General features: G+C 38.7%; 1 long non-coding RNA gene across 1 annotated transcript; it reads left to right on the forward strand.

The window, feature by feature from the left end:
* The first annotated feature begins 1,525 nt into the window (after positions 1-1,525).
* LOC145546134 (uncharacterized) lies at positions 1,526-7,570 on the forward strand. The gene is made up of 2 exons (XR_014082544.1): positions 1,526-4,099; positions 7,021-7,570. It is a non-coding gene; the product is annotated as an uncharacterized LOC145546134 (long non-coding RNA).
* The last annotated feature ends 5,177 nt before the right edge of the window (positions 7,571-12,747 follow it).

Consider the following 12,747-nt stretch of genomic DNA (forward strand, 5'->3'; position numbering starts at 1 on the left):
TCTGTATTGGTTCCCTACGGATGTTTTCCAAGATTCAAGTATAGAATTTGTGTTATTTTTAGTACATTTAGTTTTATACCTTTAGTTCCTTGATTGTGACTTGCACTACATAGCCCACTGGATAGCAGTGTTTCTCATTAAAAAATCAAAACAACATAAATGCCTAATAATAGAGTTTCATCTTGTTATAGTTATATGTTGAAATATATAGCCATGAAAAAACATTTTTAGGGCCAAAACTATCTAATGATACTGGGAAATAATCATGATAAAATGATAAGTATGTAAAACACAAACTGAACATGTACAAACTGTATATGTGTTATGAAACAAATTTAGTTTTATTTATTTATTTTTTTTTTTTATAAATTTATTTATTTTAGTTGGGGGCTAATTACTTTACAATATTGTAATAGTTTTTGCCATACATTGACATGAATCAGCCATGGGTTTACGGCTCAGGCCGGGGCAATGGGATGATCCAGAAGGATGGGATGGGGAGGGAGGTGGGTGGGGGGTCCAGGAAGGGGAACACATGTAAACCCATGGCTGATTCATGTCAATGTATGACAAATTTAGTTTTAAAAATATGTATATAAACAAACATATAGAAAAAGTACTAGAAAGAAATAGATCAACAGGTTAATAGTGTTTATCTTGAACAGTAGAACTGCAGCTGATTTTTCTCTTTCTTATACTTTCCTCCAATGAACATGTGTTTGTTTTGTTACCAGAAAAAAAAAATAACAATAAAACAAAAGTCACTTCCATGTGACAGTTGACACTGTCCAAATCCTTCATGTAGATTTGTGTTAGGCTACTCTGGCTACCAGCCAATCTTGGCACTGGGAGTGGATCCCAAAGGGCCAAAACAAAGGAGAACCATCCTACCAGAGACAATCTAGAGTGGGAAGTGTAACAGGGTTGCTACTGCTGCTAAGTCGCTTCAGTCATGTCCGACTCTTTGTGACCCTGTGGACTGCATCCCGCCAGGCTCCTCTGTCCATGGGATTCTCCAGGCAAGAATACTGGAGTGGGTTGCTGTGCCCTCCTCCAGGGGATCTTCCTGATCCAGGGATTGAACCCATGTTTCTTACATCTCTTGCATTGGCAGGCAGGTTCTTTACCATTGGCGTATATGTCAAAATATGTACATGAGTTTGAGCAAGCTCTGGGAGTTGGTGATGGACAGGGAAGCCTGGTGTGCTGCAGTCCGTGGGGTCACAAAGAGTCGGACATGACTGAGCGACTGAACTGAACTGAAATGTCAAAAACCGATTAAAGAGAATCAATAACTAAAGTCAGAGAGGTTGAATATAGACGCCCGGATCCAAAAGGTGAAACACGTAGCTTCAAATAAGAGCCAGGGCTAAGAGTCAGAACCATATTGAAAATAAGGATGAGAATAGGAGCATGATACAGAGGAACTGATGGGGCCCTTGATGATTGCCATGAATTCCCCAGATGGGTCTGGGGCTCATTTCCATTTGGGTTACTGGTTCCAAAGAGTTCAGGCTGCTTTAAATGCATTGTGTTAAGGTAGCAAGAAAAGAGAAAAAACTAATTTCATAATATCAATTTTGCATTACAGTGTTTAATGTACTTTGAGAAACATTTATATTTCCAGTACCTTTCTTTCTGCCACAGACTCATCTGTCAGAATTCTTGATGGTCTAGCTCAAGTTCCACCTCCTCTCTAAAATCTTCTTTGGTCCCCCAATTGGATGTGATTTCTCATTCCCTCCTTTAAAATCCTGCAGGTTTTCTTTATACTATTTGTAAAGAACACAAGTTTGTCAGCACAGTGAAATAGCAAACTGGCCTTTAAGGTTTGAAAACTTACAGAAGCCTGGGTTGACATATAACTGTTTTATGTGACACAATGTGTGTAGCTTTTACTGAACTAGCTACATGACAAAGTGCTATGAACATATACATATTTATTAAGATAAAAATGATAAGGAAGGTTGTCACCCACTGCAAATACACTTCTCTTGGAAGACATATTTTATCTTAGTAGCTAATACTTTCACATATTTGTTAGGTACTTTCCTGCTTGCTTTTGACTCATAAATTATTCTTTAAAAGTCGGCATGCTTCCCACTGTCAGAGTTCACACATTAAATTATAATCTTGAACATTTCCTTTACCTTGCCTGGTAAGATTTTATTTAGGCTTCCAAGTCACTGACATTTTTCAGTTAATCATGTAATAGTACTGCTGTGGAGATTAGGGCAGAGGAGGGAAATGGGACTGAATATCAGTCTCATTTTAAAGAAACAGAGATGTCAGCAAACATTGTCACTGCTGGTTTTCCTCACATCACACAGATTTTCAAATTAATGAAATGCTTTAAATATTTCTAATTCCTAAAATTTTTCTTCTAGGATATGGTGGTCTTTTATGAGACTATGGCTATTTCTTTCTACCTTGTGTTGTCTTCAGTAATCTGTAGATCAACTTTCTTCTCTTAACTTATGAAATGTGTATTCTGGAATGAATTTTTGGCACCTTGCATAACAAGGCTGTAACTCTTCTTATAACTTCTTACTTGGCGTCTCCATTTGAAGTCTCACAGATGCCTTAAGCTCAGAGAACAGAATTATGGTATTCACCGCTTTCTGCCACTTCTCCTGTAAAGGATCTCTTAGTATTTGGGGACTCATTCTAGTTCTCTCTCACCTTCCATATCCAACTAACCACCAATTCTCATGGCACACAGAAAATAATTACAAATGGGATACAAATTACTGGGATTTCAGGTGGTCAATAACACAGTACCCCCTTTTCTTTGTCCACTTCAGAAGCAATTGAGAAGAGTGTTAGAAAGTGGAGATCATAATATTGGCTTTTTTTTTTTTTTTAATATCTAGTAGTTTGTACCTCTTAATCCCATACCCCTATCTTTCCCCTCATAACTTCCTTCTCCCTACTAGTTTCTTCTCTATATCTGTAACTCTGTTTCTGTTTTGTTATACTTATTAATTTATTTTTTAGATTCCACACGTAAATGATAACATACAGAATTTATCTTTTTCTGTGACTTATTTCACTAACCATAATCCCCTCCAGATCCATCGTGTTGTGGCAAATGGCAAAACTTTATTCTTTTTTTGCAGCTAAGCTATATATATACCACATCTTCTTTATCCATGAAAACAAACACTACAAACACTGAGGTGCATGTATCTTTTCAAATTAGTGATTTTTTTTCCTCAGATATATGCCAAACAGTGGGATTGCTTCATATGGTAGTTCTGTTTTCAGTTGTTTGAGGAATCTCCACACTATTTTTCCATAATGGCTGCACCAAATTAAATACTATCTTAATTGCCCTTGAACTCCTGAAGCTGGAATAAGAGCTAAATGGACTGACTAGAAAGTCCTGGTAGCCCCTGGCTCCCTTCCTCCGTCCCATCTATGTCTTAGGAAAGATCTTCTGGGAGTTAATTTGGTATTGAAAAAGTAACTTAAGCTTCTCTGCCTCCTACTGGTCTGCTAGAGAAAGAAGAAAAGACATTCAAATCCTCAGTGATAGCAGATGATTGACAAAATGTGGACCAGTGACTTTTAACCATAACACAATCTGCAGTCTTCACAGGGAGGAGTGGTTAAGGGGTGGGGAAAGCTGCCAGGAGTTTATGTTAGTGAAGTCCATCCACTGGAAGCAAGAGAAATGGATAATACATGTACTCCTCCAACAAGAGACAGGAGGAAAAGAGGAAGAATTTAGAGTCATGGAAATCAAGAGAGGAGAATGTTTCAAGAAGAAAACAGTTAATCACTGTTCCAATGCCATGCTTGCACCTTATACTCTGTGCCTGGAATTCTTTAAGCTCATGGTCTATCTGCGTGTGCATGCTAAGTCGCTTTAGTCATGTCAGACTCTGTGACCCCATGGACTGTAGCACCCCCACACGCAGGCTCCTCTGTCCATGGCGATTCTCCAGTCAAGAATACTGGAGTGGGTTGCTGTGTCCTCCTCCAGGGGATCTTCCCAACCCAGGGATCAAATCCACGTCTCTTATGTCTCCTGCTAACAAGCTCATACTTCTCCTTGAAGACTCAAGCAAGAGAGATCTTTGTGAGACCTTTACAGGTAGGCAGAAGGCAGATAGTTCTGTATCACCTATGCTTGCATTCAAATTGATATTTATCCTTTAGCTTTTACCATATCAAAACAATTATTTATACTGCTTTTCTCACTAAAGGAAGATTTCTAAAAGCACAGATTTTGTGTGTCATTGTAAATGACCAGCACATTTTTGCTTTAGATATTTACCAGTGCATGAATGTCAAAAATAGACAAAATAAATATTTAGGTTGGAAATAGCTTAATATCTATTATATGAGGAGATTTAATGAATTATATTTTTATGTAAATTAAGAATATAATATATATTTATAATTACATTACTATATTAAATTTTGATAATGATATAATTAAATCAACTAATTAATTTGTTACAATCACAAATAGAATACTAAATGTATTCTAAAAATCTTTAGAATAAAGCTAAAAGGATGTTTTATAAGGATATGTAGTAACATAAGAAAAAAAACCCTGACATCATAGATGGGAAAAAATAAAGGTGCAAAATAATTGTTAAAAATTACATACCAATATTCAAATTTTACATACACATATTCATATGTAAAAACACATATAAATTTTAATAGAAGACATAACAAAATGTTAACTATGTTTTTGTGTTTTTACATTTTCTTCTTTATTCCCTTCAATTTTTTTCCAAATAATAACTAGAAAAATGTTATTGTAAAACAAAATAATTATGTAAACTGTGGTTCACTGGCTGCCTGTGTTGCACAGTGCTCTTCCCATTGTTGACCTTCTATAAACCTTGGTGAATTGCTAGGTATATTGGGGCCACTGGTTTGTTGACATTTTTTAAAATCTTTTAATCATTATGTTCCTATAAACTTTCTGATGAATTGATCTGAAAATGTTTATTTAAAAAAATTTTTCCCGCATTTCCAAATAGGGTACCAATATATTACTACACCTATCCATTCTTACCCTTGAAATAAAATATTTAAGAGAATTCCCTGCCATTGAGCGGGGGCAGTAAATCTTCAGAGTAGCTAGTGGTATAGAGTATCTGCCAATTCTTAAATAAAATGTGTTGATATCAACATTTCCAAATTGGATGTATTAAGTTGTTCTACCAATGTCTGTTGATTTTCTTTCTCTATTTACTTTTCAGCTACTCCCCCACCCAAAATAGCTTTCATTCTGAGTATGTATATCAGAGTATTTAATTAAGAAGATTGGTATATCTAAATATAACATTCTTAATTGTTGAGGAATTTGGTTATCTTCCTTGTTTTTCATTATGAAGAGGTATAATTGGCTAGTCTCTTTTAGAGCCATAAGTCTTAAACTCCATTGCCTAAAAATATTTTGCTTTAGTGTCATTGTAAGTTTTTTAAATTATTGCACTTTCTTATGAGCTTTTTTTTGTTAAAATTATTTAATACTTTTTTACATTTTTTCTTGTGTTGACAAAGGTTTCTCTTACAGGGCATTTCTGCATTGTCAATATCTTTACTTAACTATTTGTATTGGTAACCACAAGTCATGATGAGCAGTTACTCTTGTAGAGGGTAACTAGGCACATTCTTAACACTTGTACAGAAATCTGTGGCCTAGTGAATGTTTGGTGTAAAATTTCTCATGCTTGTGAATGAAAATATGTCTCAGAAATCAAATCACTTTCTCTCCTGGTTTGCAGAACCATATTAGTAAATGCTTTTCATTTCTATCCGAAGTCTCCTTCAGTTTTAATGTTACTTTTTTGTGCACTATTTTCTGACTTTCCTTCTGTTTGCTAAATGTCAGAACGTAACTGTAATTCAAATTTCAAGAATCACAGATTTGGTTTTCACTGGTGTCATAAGCAGACTCTAAGAGAGCTCCCAATGATTCTTGCTCTTGGGAAACTTCCCAGTGGTCCAGTGGTTAACACTTCACCTTCCAATGTCAATGATTCTTGCTTCTTGGGATCTGCAACCTTATATAAATATTTCCTCTTAAGTTTAGAATGGATCCAAGTAATTCTCATAAAGTTGATGAGATGTCACTTATAAGGTGAGGTTGCAAAGAAATTATGGTTTCTATCTTGGTGATCTCTCTACACTTTCACTTGCTTGCTGACAGAAGCCAAATGGTGTGTTTGGGCTGCTCTATGGGGAGTCTCATATGGCAAGAGAAAGAGGGAGGCCTCTACCCATCAGCTGGTAAAAAACTGAGGCCATCGGTTCAGTAGCCCATGAGAAACTAAATCTGGTCAGTAATCATACTGAGGCAGGTTTGAAGCAGATCCTCTCCAAGTGGAGCCTTCAAGTAGAATCATAGTCTTATCTGCCACCCTAACTATGACGTTATGAAAATCCTTGATCCAGAGGCACCCAACTAAGCTGCACTTGAATTACTAAGCCACAGAGAGAGTGAGATAATGTTTGTTTTTTATGCTGATAACTTTTGGAATAATATATTATGAACTAACAGATAACTAAAACATCTGGCCATATATCTTTTCTGATATTCCTATTAAATAGAAATTTTACAAGTATATTTTTTATGACTATTTCACCTTAAAAAATTAAGAATTATGAGCTGTTGGGCTGTGTTCAAGTTTAAAATACACCATTTTGAGTTAAAGAGATACAATCTTGCATTTTTTAGGAAATGTTTGCCACAATATGGGCTAATAATTTCTAGCATGAGCAATGAGCCAACAAGATGTAGTCCTTTCACTTCTACTGAGCTAAACACAGGACTGCATGAGTCAGTGAGGAGACAGCTCTCCATGAAGCAACCTTGAGAAAAACAAAGAAAATGTGGCCACTGTTTCTAGAACAGAAGCTGGAGGAAGTGGGAAGAGGAGGGAATGGTAATATTAAATCTGAGTCATAGGTCAGGGCTGTAGGATTTGGCAAACTATATTCTGATTATTCAAATCAATTTAAGAACTATAAATTCACTTGGTTTTGTCTTAGAGCAAACCCAGCTGTGGTCAAGCCATATTCTGAGAGGACTATTCAAGCATCACCATCCACTTGTACTCCAAGAGAACATGCTCTTAGCAGGAGGATAAGGCGTTGCAGTGATACAAATTGGGCCAATGGCTCAGTTTTTACCTCATGGTTGTGTCAATGTCACCACTCTCTGCCCTGAAACACTTACTTGGCTGATTTACCAAAGACAGAAATGTCTGATCTATGTTGGGCAAATCCAGTTCTTTTTCTTGAAGTACGACGCTTGAACAGAGCCACATAGAGAATGAGGGTTATGAGTGCTTGCTGTAGCTAAAATCAATAGGCAAGAGAAGATTTCAAGTTTTTGATGCTGAAGACCCAGAACAGCCTTCATTCCCAGACTTTGTGAAGGTAGGATGATGGCTTAATATGTTTTGCACATCTTTGTGTTAATTTGATAAATTTAATTTTCTTGAGTTAGTCGTAATAATTTTCAGTTGTTTAATAGTTATGTCTTGACCTACTGTATTTATCCACTACATCACCTGTAATAAATAAACTTCTGCTTTAAGACTGTGGTTATTAAAATCTGTGAATTAGTCTTCCACACAGGTGAGTTATAAAAAAAACAAATCAATTGCTTTTATGACTAAATTATTTATGACTTTTTTTGAGTAAGTAAATAAGTATACATTTATTATAGTCATAGATTGACTAGAGCAGGGATTTATGGGATATGAAGTGAAGTGAAGTGAAAGTTGCTCAGTCGTGTCCAACTCTTTGCTACCCGATGGGCTATACAGTCCATGGAATTCTCCAGGCCAGAATACTGGAGTGGGTAGCCATTCCCTTCTCCAGGGGATCTTCCCAACCTAGATCTCTCACATTGCAGGCGTATTCTTTACCAGCTGAGCCACAAGGGAAGCCCAACATATGTGGAAAAAAGTGAAAAAGATCCATACACCTAGCTATCATCAGTAGCCTGTTAACTGTTGGATCTTATAAAACCAGAGACAGGTTAAGATCCTTCAGACCTTTGCACTAACATACCCCAGTGTATGGACTACATTTAACTTCATTAACAGGAGATGCATCTTTTCATGTGCAGGGAGAGTCATGTAGGTATACTTCTTCAGTCCTGCCTTCTAGGTATAGACACAGCTCCGGTTGCTCATGGCTTGGTCTACACCTGCTGGGTTTGTTGGTTGAACATACTTCTGACTTGAGATATGATGCCCCAAATTATAAGTGCGCCCTTGAAGTTTCTGGACTAGAAAATGGAGAAGACTCCCAACAATTATTTTCTTTCTCAAAGGAATCTTCTTGGAATGCAAATTTCTGCCTAAGTGCATGGGATATTAGAGACACTAGATCCCACAGTGAGTCTTCTCTTTCCTTTTATGAATGGGTCTGCCTCCAGGGGACCTTTCAATAGCACATAGTGTAACCTTATTCATATCCTTTGGAACATCGAACATGTTTGGAACATCGAACATGTTTGGAACATCTCCAGTTTTCCGGTTTTTTGAATGATGACTATAATTGGCCTTCCTAGCATCTGGGTGCTGTTTTTTCACTTCAGTTGATCTTTGGCATATCAGTTCAGTTCAGTTCAGTTCAGTTCAGTCGCTCAGTCGTGTCTGACTCTCTGCGACCCCATGAATTGCAGCACGCCAGGCCTCTCTGTCCATCACCAACTCCCGGAGTCTACCCAAACCCATGTTCATCGAGTCGGTGATGCCATCCAACCATCTCATCCTCTGTCGTCCTCTTCTCCTCCCGCCCCCAATCCTACCCAGCATTAGGGTCTTTTCCAATGAGTCAACCCTTCGAACGAGGTGGCCAAAGTATTGGAGCTTCAGCTTCAACATCAGACCTTCCAATGAACACCCAGGATTGATCTCTTTTAGGATGGATTGATTGGATCTCCTTGCAGTCCAAGGGACTCTCAAGAGTCTTCTCCAACACCACAGTTCAAAAGCATCAATTCTTCGGCGCTCAGCTTTCTTCACCGTCCAACTCTCACATCCATACATGACCACTGGAAAAACCATAGCCTTGACTAGACGTACTTTTGTTGGCAAAGTAATGTCTCTGCTTTTAAACATGCTATCTAGGTTGGCCATAACCTTCCTTCCAAGGAGTAAACGTCTTTTAATTTCATGGCTGCAGTCACCATCAGCAGTGATTCTGGAGCCCAAAAAAGTAAAGTCTGACACTGTTTCCACTGTTTCCCCATCTATTTCCCATGAAGTGATGGGACCAGATGCCATGATCTTCGTTTTCTGAACATTGAGCTTTAAGCCAACTTTTTCACTCTGCTTCTTCGCCTTCATCAAGAGGCTCTTTAGTTCTTCTTCACTTTCTGCCATAAGGGTGGTGTCATCTGCATATCTGAGGTTATTGATATTTCTCCCAGCAATCTTGATTCCAGCTTGTGTTTCTTCCAGCCCAGCGTTTCTCGTGATGTACTCTGCATATATGTTAAATAAGCAGGGTGACAATATGCAGCCTTGACGTACTCCTTTTCCTATTTGGAACCAGTCTGTTGTTCCATGTTCAGTTCTAACTGTTGCTTCCTGACCTGCATACAGGTTTCTCAAGAGACAGGTCAGATGGTCTGGTATTCCCATCTCTTTCAGAATTTTCCACAGTTTCTGTGATCCACACAGTCAAAGGCTTTGGCATAGTCAATAAAGCAGAAATAGATGTTTTTCTGGAACTCTCTTGCTTTTTCGATGATCCAGCGGATATTGGCAATTTGATCTCTGCTTCCTCTGCCTTTTCTAAAACCAGCTTGAACATCTGGAAGTTCACGGTTCACGTATTGCTGAAGCCTGGCTTGGAGAATTTTGAGCATTACTTTACTAGCATGTGAGATGAGTGCAATTGTGCGGTAGTTTGAGCATTCTTTGGCATTGCCTTTCTTTGGGATTGGAACGAAAACTGACCTTTTCCAGGCCTGTGGCCACTGCTGAGTTTTCCAGATTTGCTGGCATATCGAGTGCAGCACTTTCACAGCATCACCTTTGAGGATTTGAAATAGCTCAACTGGAATTCCATCACCTCCACTAGCTTTGTTCGTAGTGATGCTTTCTAAGGCCCACTTGACTTCACATTCCAGGATGTCTGGCTCTAGGTGAGTGATCACACCATCGTGATTATCTGGGTCGTGAAGATCTTTTTTGTACAGTTCTTCTGTGTATTCTTGCCACCTCTTCTTAATATCTTCTGCTTCTGTTAGGTCCATACCATTTCTGTCCTTATTGAGCCTATCTTTGCATGAAATGTTCCTTTGGTATCTCTAATTTTCTTGAAGAGGTCTCTAGTCTTTCCCAATCTGTTGTTTTCCTCTATTTGTTTGCACTGATCGCTGAGGAAGGCTTTCTTATCTCTCCTTGCTATTCTTTGGAACTCTGCATTCAGATGAGAATATCTTTCCTTTTCTCCTTTGCTTTTCGCATCTCTTCTCTTCCCTTCCCAGCTATCTGTAAGGCCTCCTCAGACAGCCATTTTGCTTTTTTGCATTTCTTTTCCATGGGGATTTTCTTCATCCCTGTCTCCTGTACAATGTCACGAACCTCTGTCCATAGTTCATCAGGCACTCTGTCTATGAGGTCTAGTCCCTTAAATCTATTTGTCACTTCCACTGTATACTCATAAGGGATTTGCTCTAGGTCATACCTGAATGGTCTAGTGGTTTTCCCTACTTTCTTCAATTTAAGTCTGAATTTGGCAATAAGCAGTTCATGATCTGAGCCACAGTCTGCTCCTGGTCTTGTTTTTGCTGACTGTATAGAGCTTCTCCATCTTTGGCATATACAGATAAGTAATTAAGGCATTCCTACTTGATATCTTGTTGGTTAGCTTTTCTACAGTCCCAGCTAACACTTTTCTCCCACTTTTCTTATCTATTTTTATTTGAATTGTGGTATAATTTTATATATACACATAGTTACAGATGTGGTATAATATATACACATGTTTCATGGTTCCACTTACATGAATTATCTAAAGTACTCAAATTCACAGAAGCAAGAAGTAGAATGTGGCTGTCAGGAGCTGAGGGAAGAGAAAATGGAAGTTGCTGTTGAGTAAGTATAAAATTTCAGTCCTGCAAGATGACAAAGTCCTAGAGATCCTCTGTGCACCATGGTGTTCATTGTTAACAGTACTGTATTATACACTTAAAAATCAGTTAAAAGAGTAGATCTTGTATATTTTTTACCACAATTAAAAAAAAAATGTATTGTCAAAGTGACATTGACAAATGTCTAACCAAAATAAGGTGCAGTTATGACTTCTGATGAGTTTGTACCTTCACAACATATATAGAATAAAATATAGAAAATATTCTCAGAAGGCAAGGCCATAAAATCTTGAGTCCAGTCTAAATCCAGTAGGACTCTACCACCTCGCGATGCCGTAGGACACAGCTTGAGACCAGATCCTGGTTAGGTTGCATGCTGACTTCCTGTGAGTCTCACAGAGCTTTTGTGCAGTCTATCAAGAGGTGGTCTGGATCATCAAGTCTTTGATTAAAAGTGCATCAGAGAAGTTCTCTTATTAGTCTAATTAATTTAGGGTCATCTAGAAGAGCAACCGGAGGAGGCAATGGCACCCCACTCAAGTACTCTTGCCTGGAAAATCCCATGGACGGAGGAGCCTGGTAGGCTGCTGTCCATGGGGTCGCTAGGAGTCGGACACGACTGAGCGACTTCACTTTCACTTTTCACTTTCATGCATTGGAGAAGGAAATGGCAACCTACTCCAGTGTTCTTGCCTGGAGAATCCCAGGGACGGGGGAGCCTGGTGGGCTGCCGTCTATGGGGTCGCACAGAGTCGGACATAACTGAAGTGACTTAGCAGCAGCAGTAGCACAAGAGCAACGTGGAGCCTGGTGGGCTATAGTCCATGGGGTCCAAGGACACAACTTAGCAACTTAAACAGAGAAAAAAAAAAGAACAAAAGAGCAAGGTAGTGTTTTAGTCTAATGTTATCTTACCACGTCTGTTATTATAATTCAGTCGTTGGGAAGATTACTTACATTCTCCTCAGAAAAAGAAGCTGTACAATGCAGTAATCAAAAGCATCATATTTTGAGTTATTTCAAATCTTAAGTCTCCTGGATTTCAGCTGTTCCTCCATTTTAGAGAGCCTGGTTTGGGTCATCCTAAGATTTCCGTATTAGAGTAATGCATTGTATATCAGCATAATGCTATAAGGCTCACAGAATTTTTATTTGATGAATGAATATTTTTTTATATCTGTCTGGTTAACTTTGCTTTCTGACTGAACCTCTGTTTACTCCTGGTTATGAAACTGCTGCTGCTGCTAAGTCGCTTCAGTCGTGTCCGACTCTGTGCGACCCCATAGACGGCAGCCCACCAGGCTCCGCCGTCCCTGGGATTCTCCAGGCAAGAATACTGGAGTGGGTTGCCGTTTCCTTCTCCAGTGCATGAAAGGGAAAAGTGAAAGTGAAGTCGCTCAGTCGTCCGACTCTTAGCGACCCCATGGACTGTAGCCTACCAGGCTCCTCCGTCCATGGGATTTTCCAGGCAAGAGTACTTGAGTGGGGTGCCATTGCCTTCTCCGGGTTATGAAACTAGCCTGGGTTAAATTGAATGACATTGCCATTTTGTTTCTCTATCTAGCACTGCCATTATGTGGGCAGGAAAACCATGCCAGATATTTATCCAACAAATATTTATTCAGCCTTTAGTATACTCCAGAAACTGGTGATAAGGC

This window comes from Giraffa tippelskirchi, chromosome 4, assembly GCF_054371585.1.
Source record: "Giraffa tippelskirchi isolate mGirTip1 chromosome 4, T2T-mGirTip1v1.2.pri, whole genome shotgun sequence".
NCBI classification, from domain to species: Eukaryota; Metazoa; Chordata; class Mammalia; order Artiodactyla; family Giraffidae; genus Giraffa; species Giraffa tippelskirchi.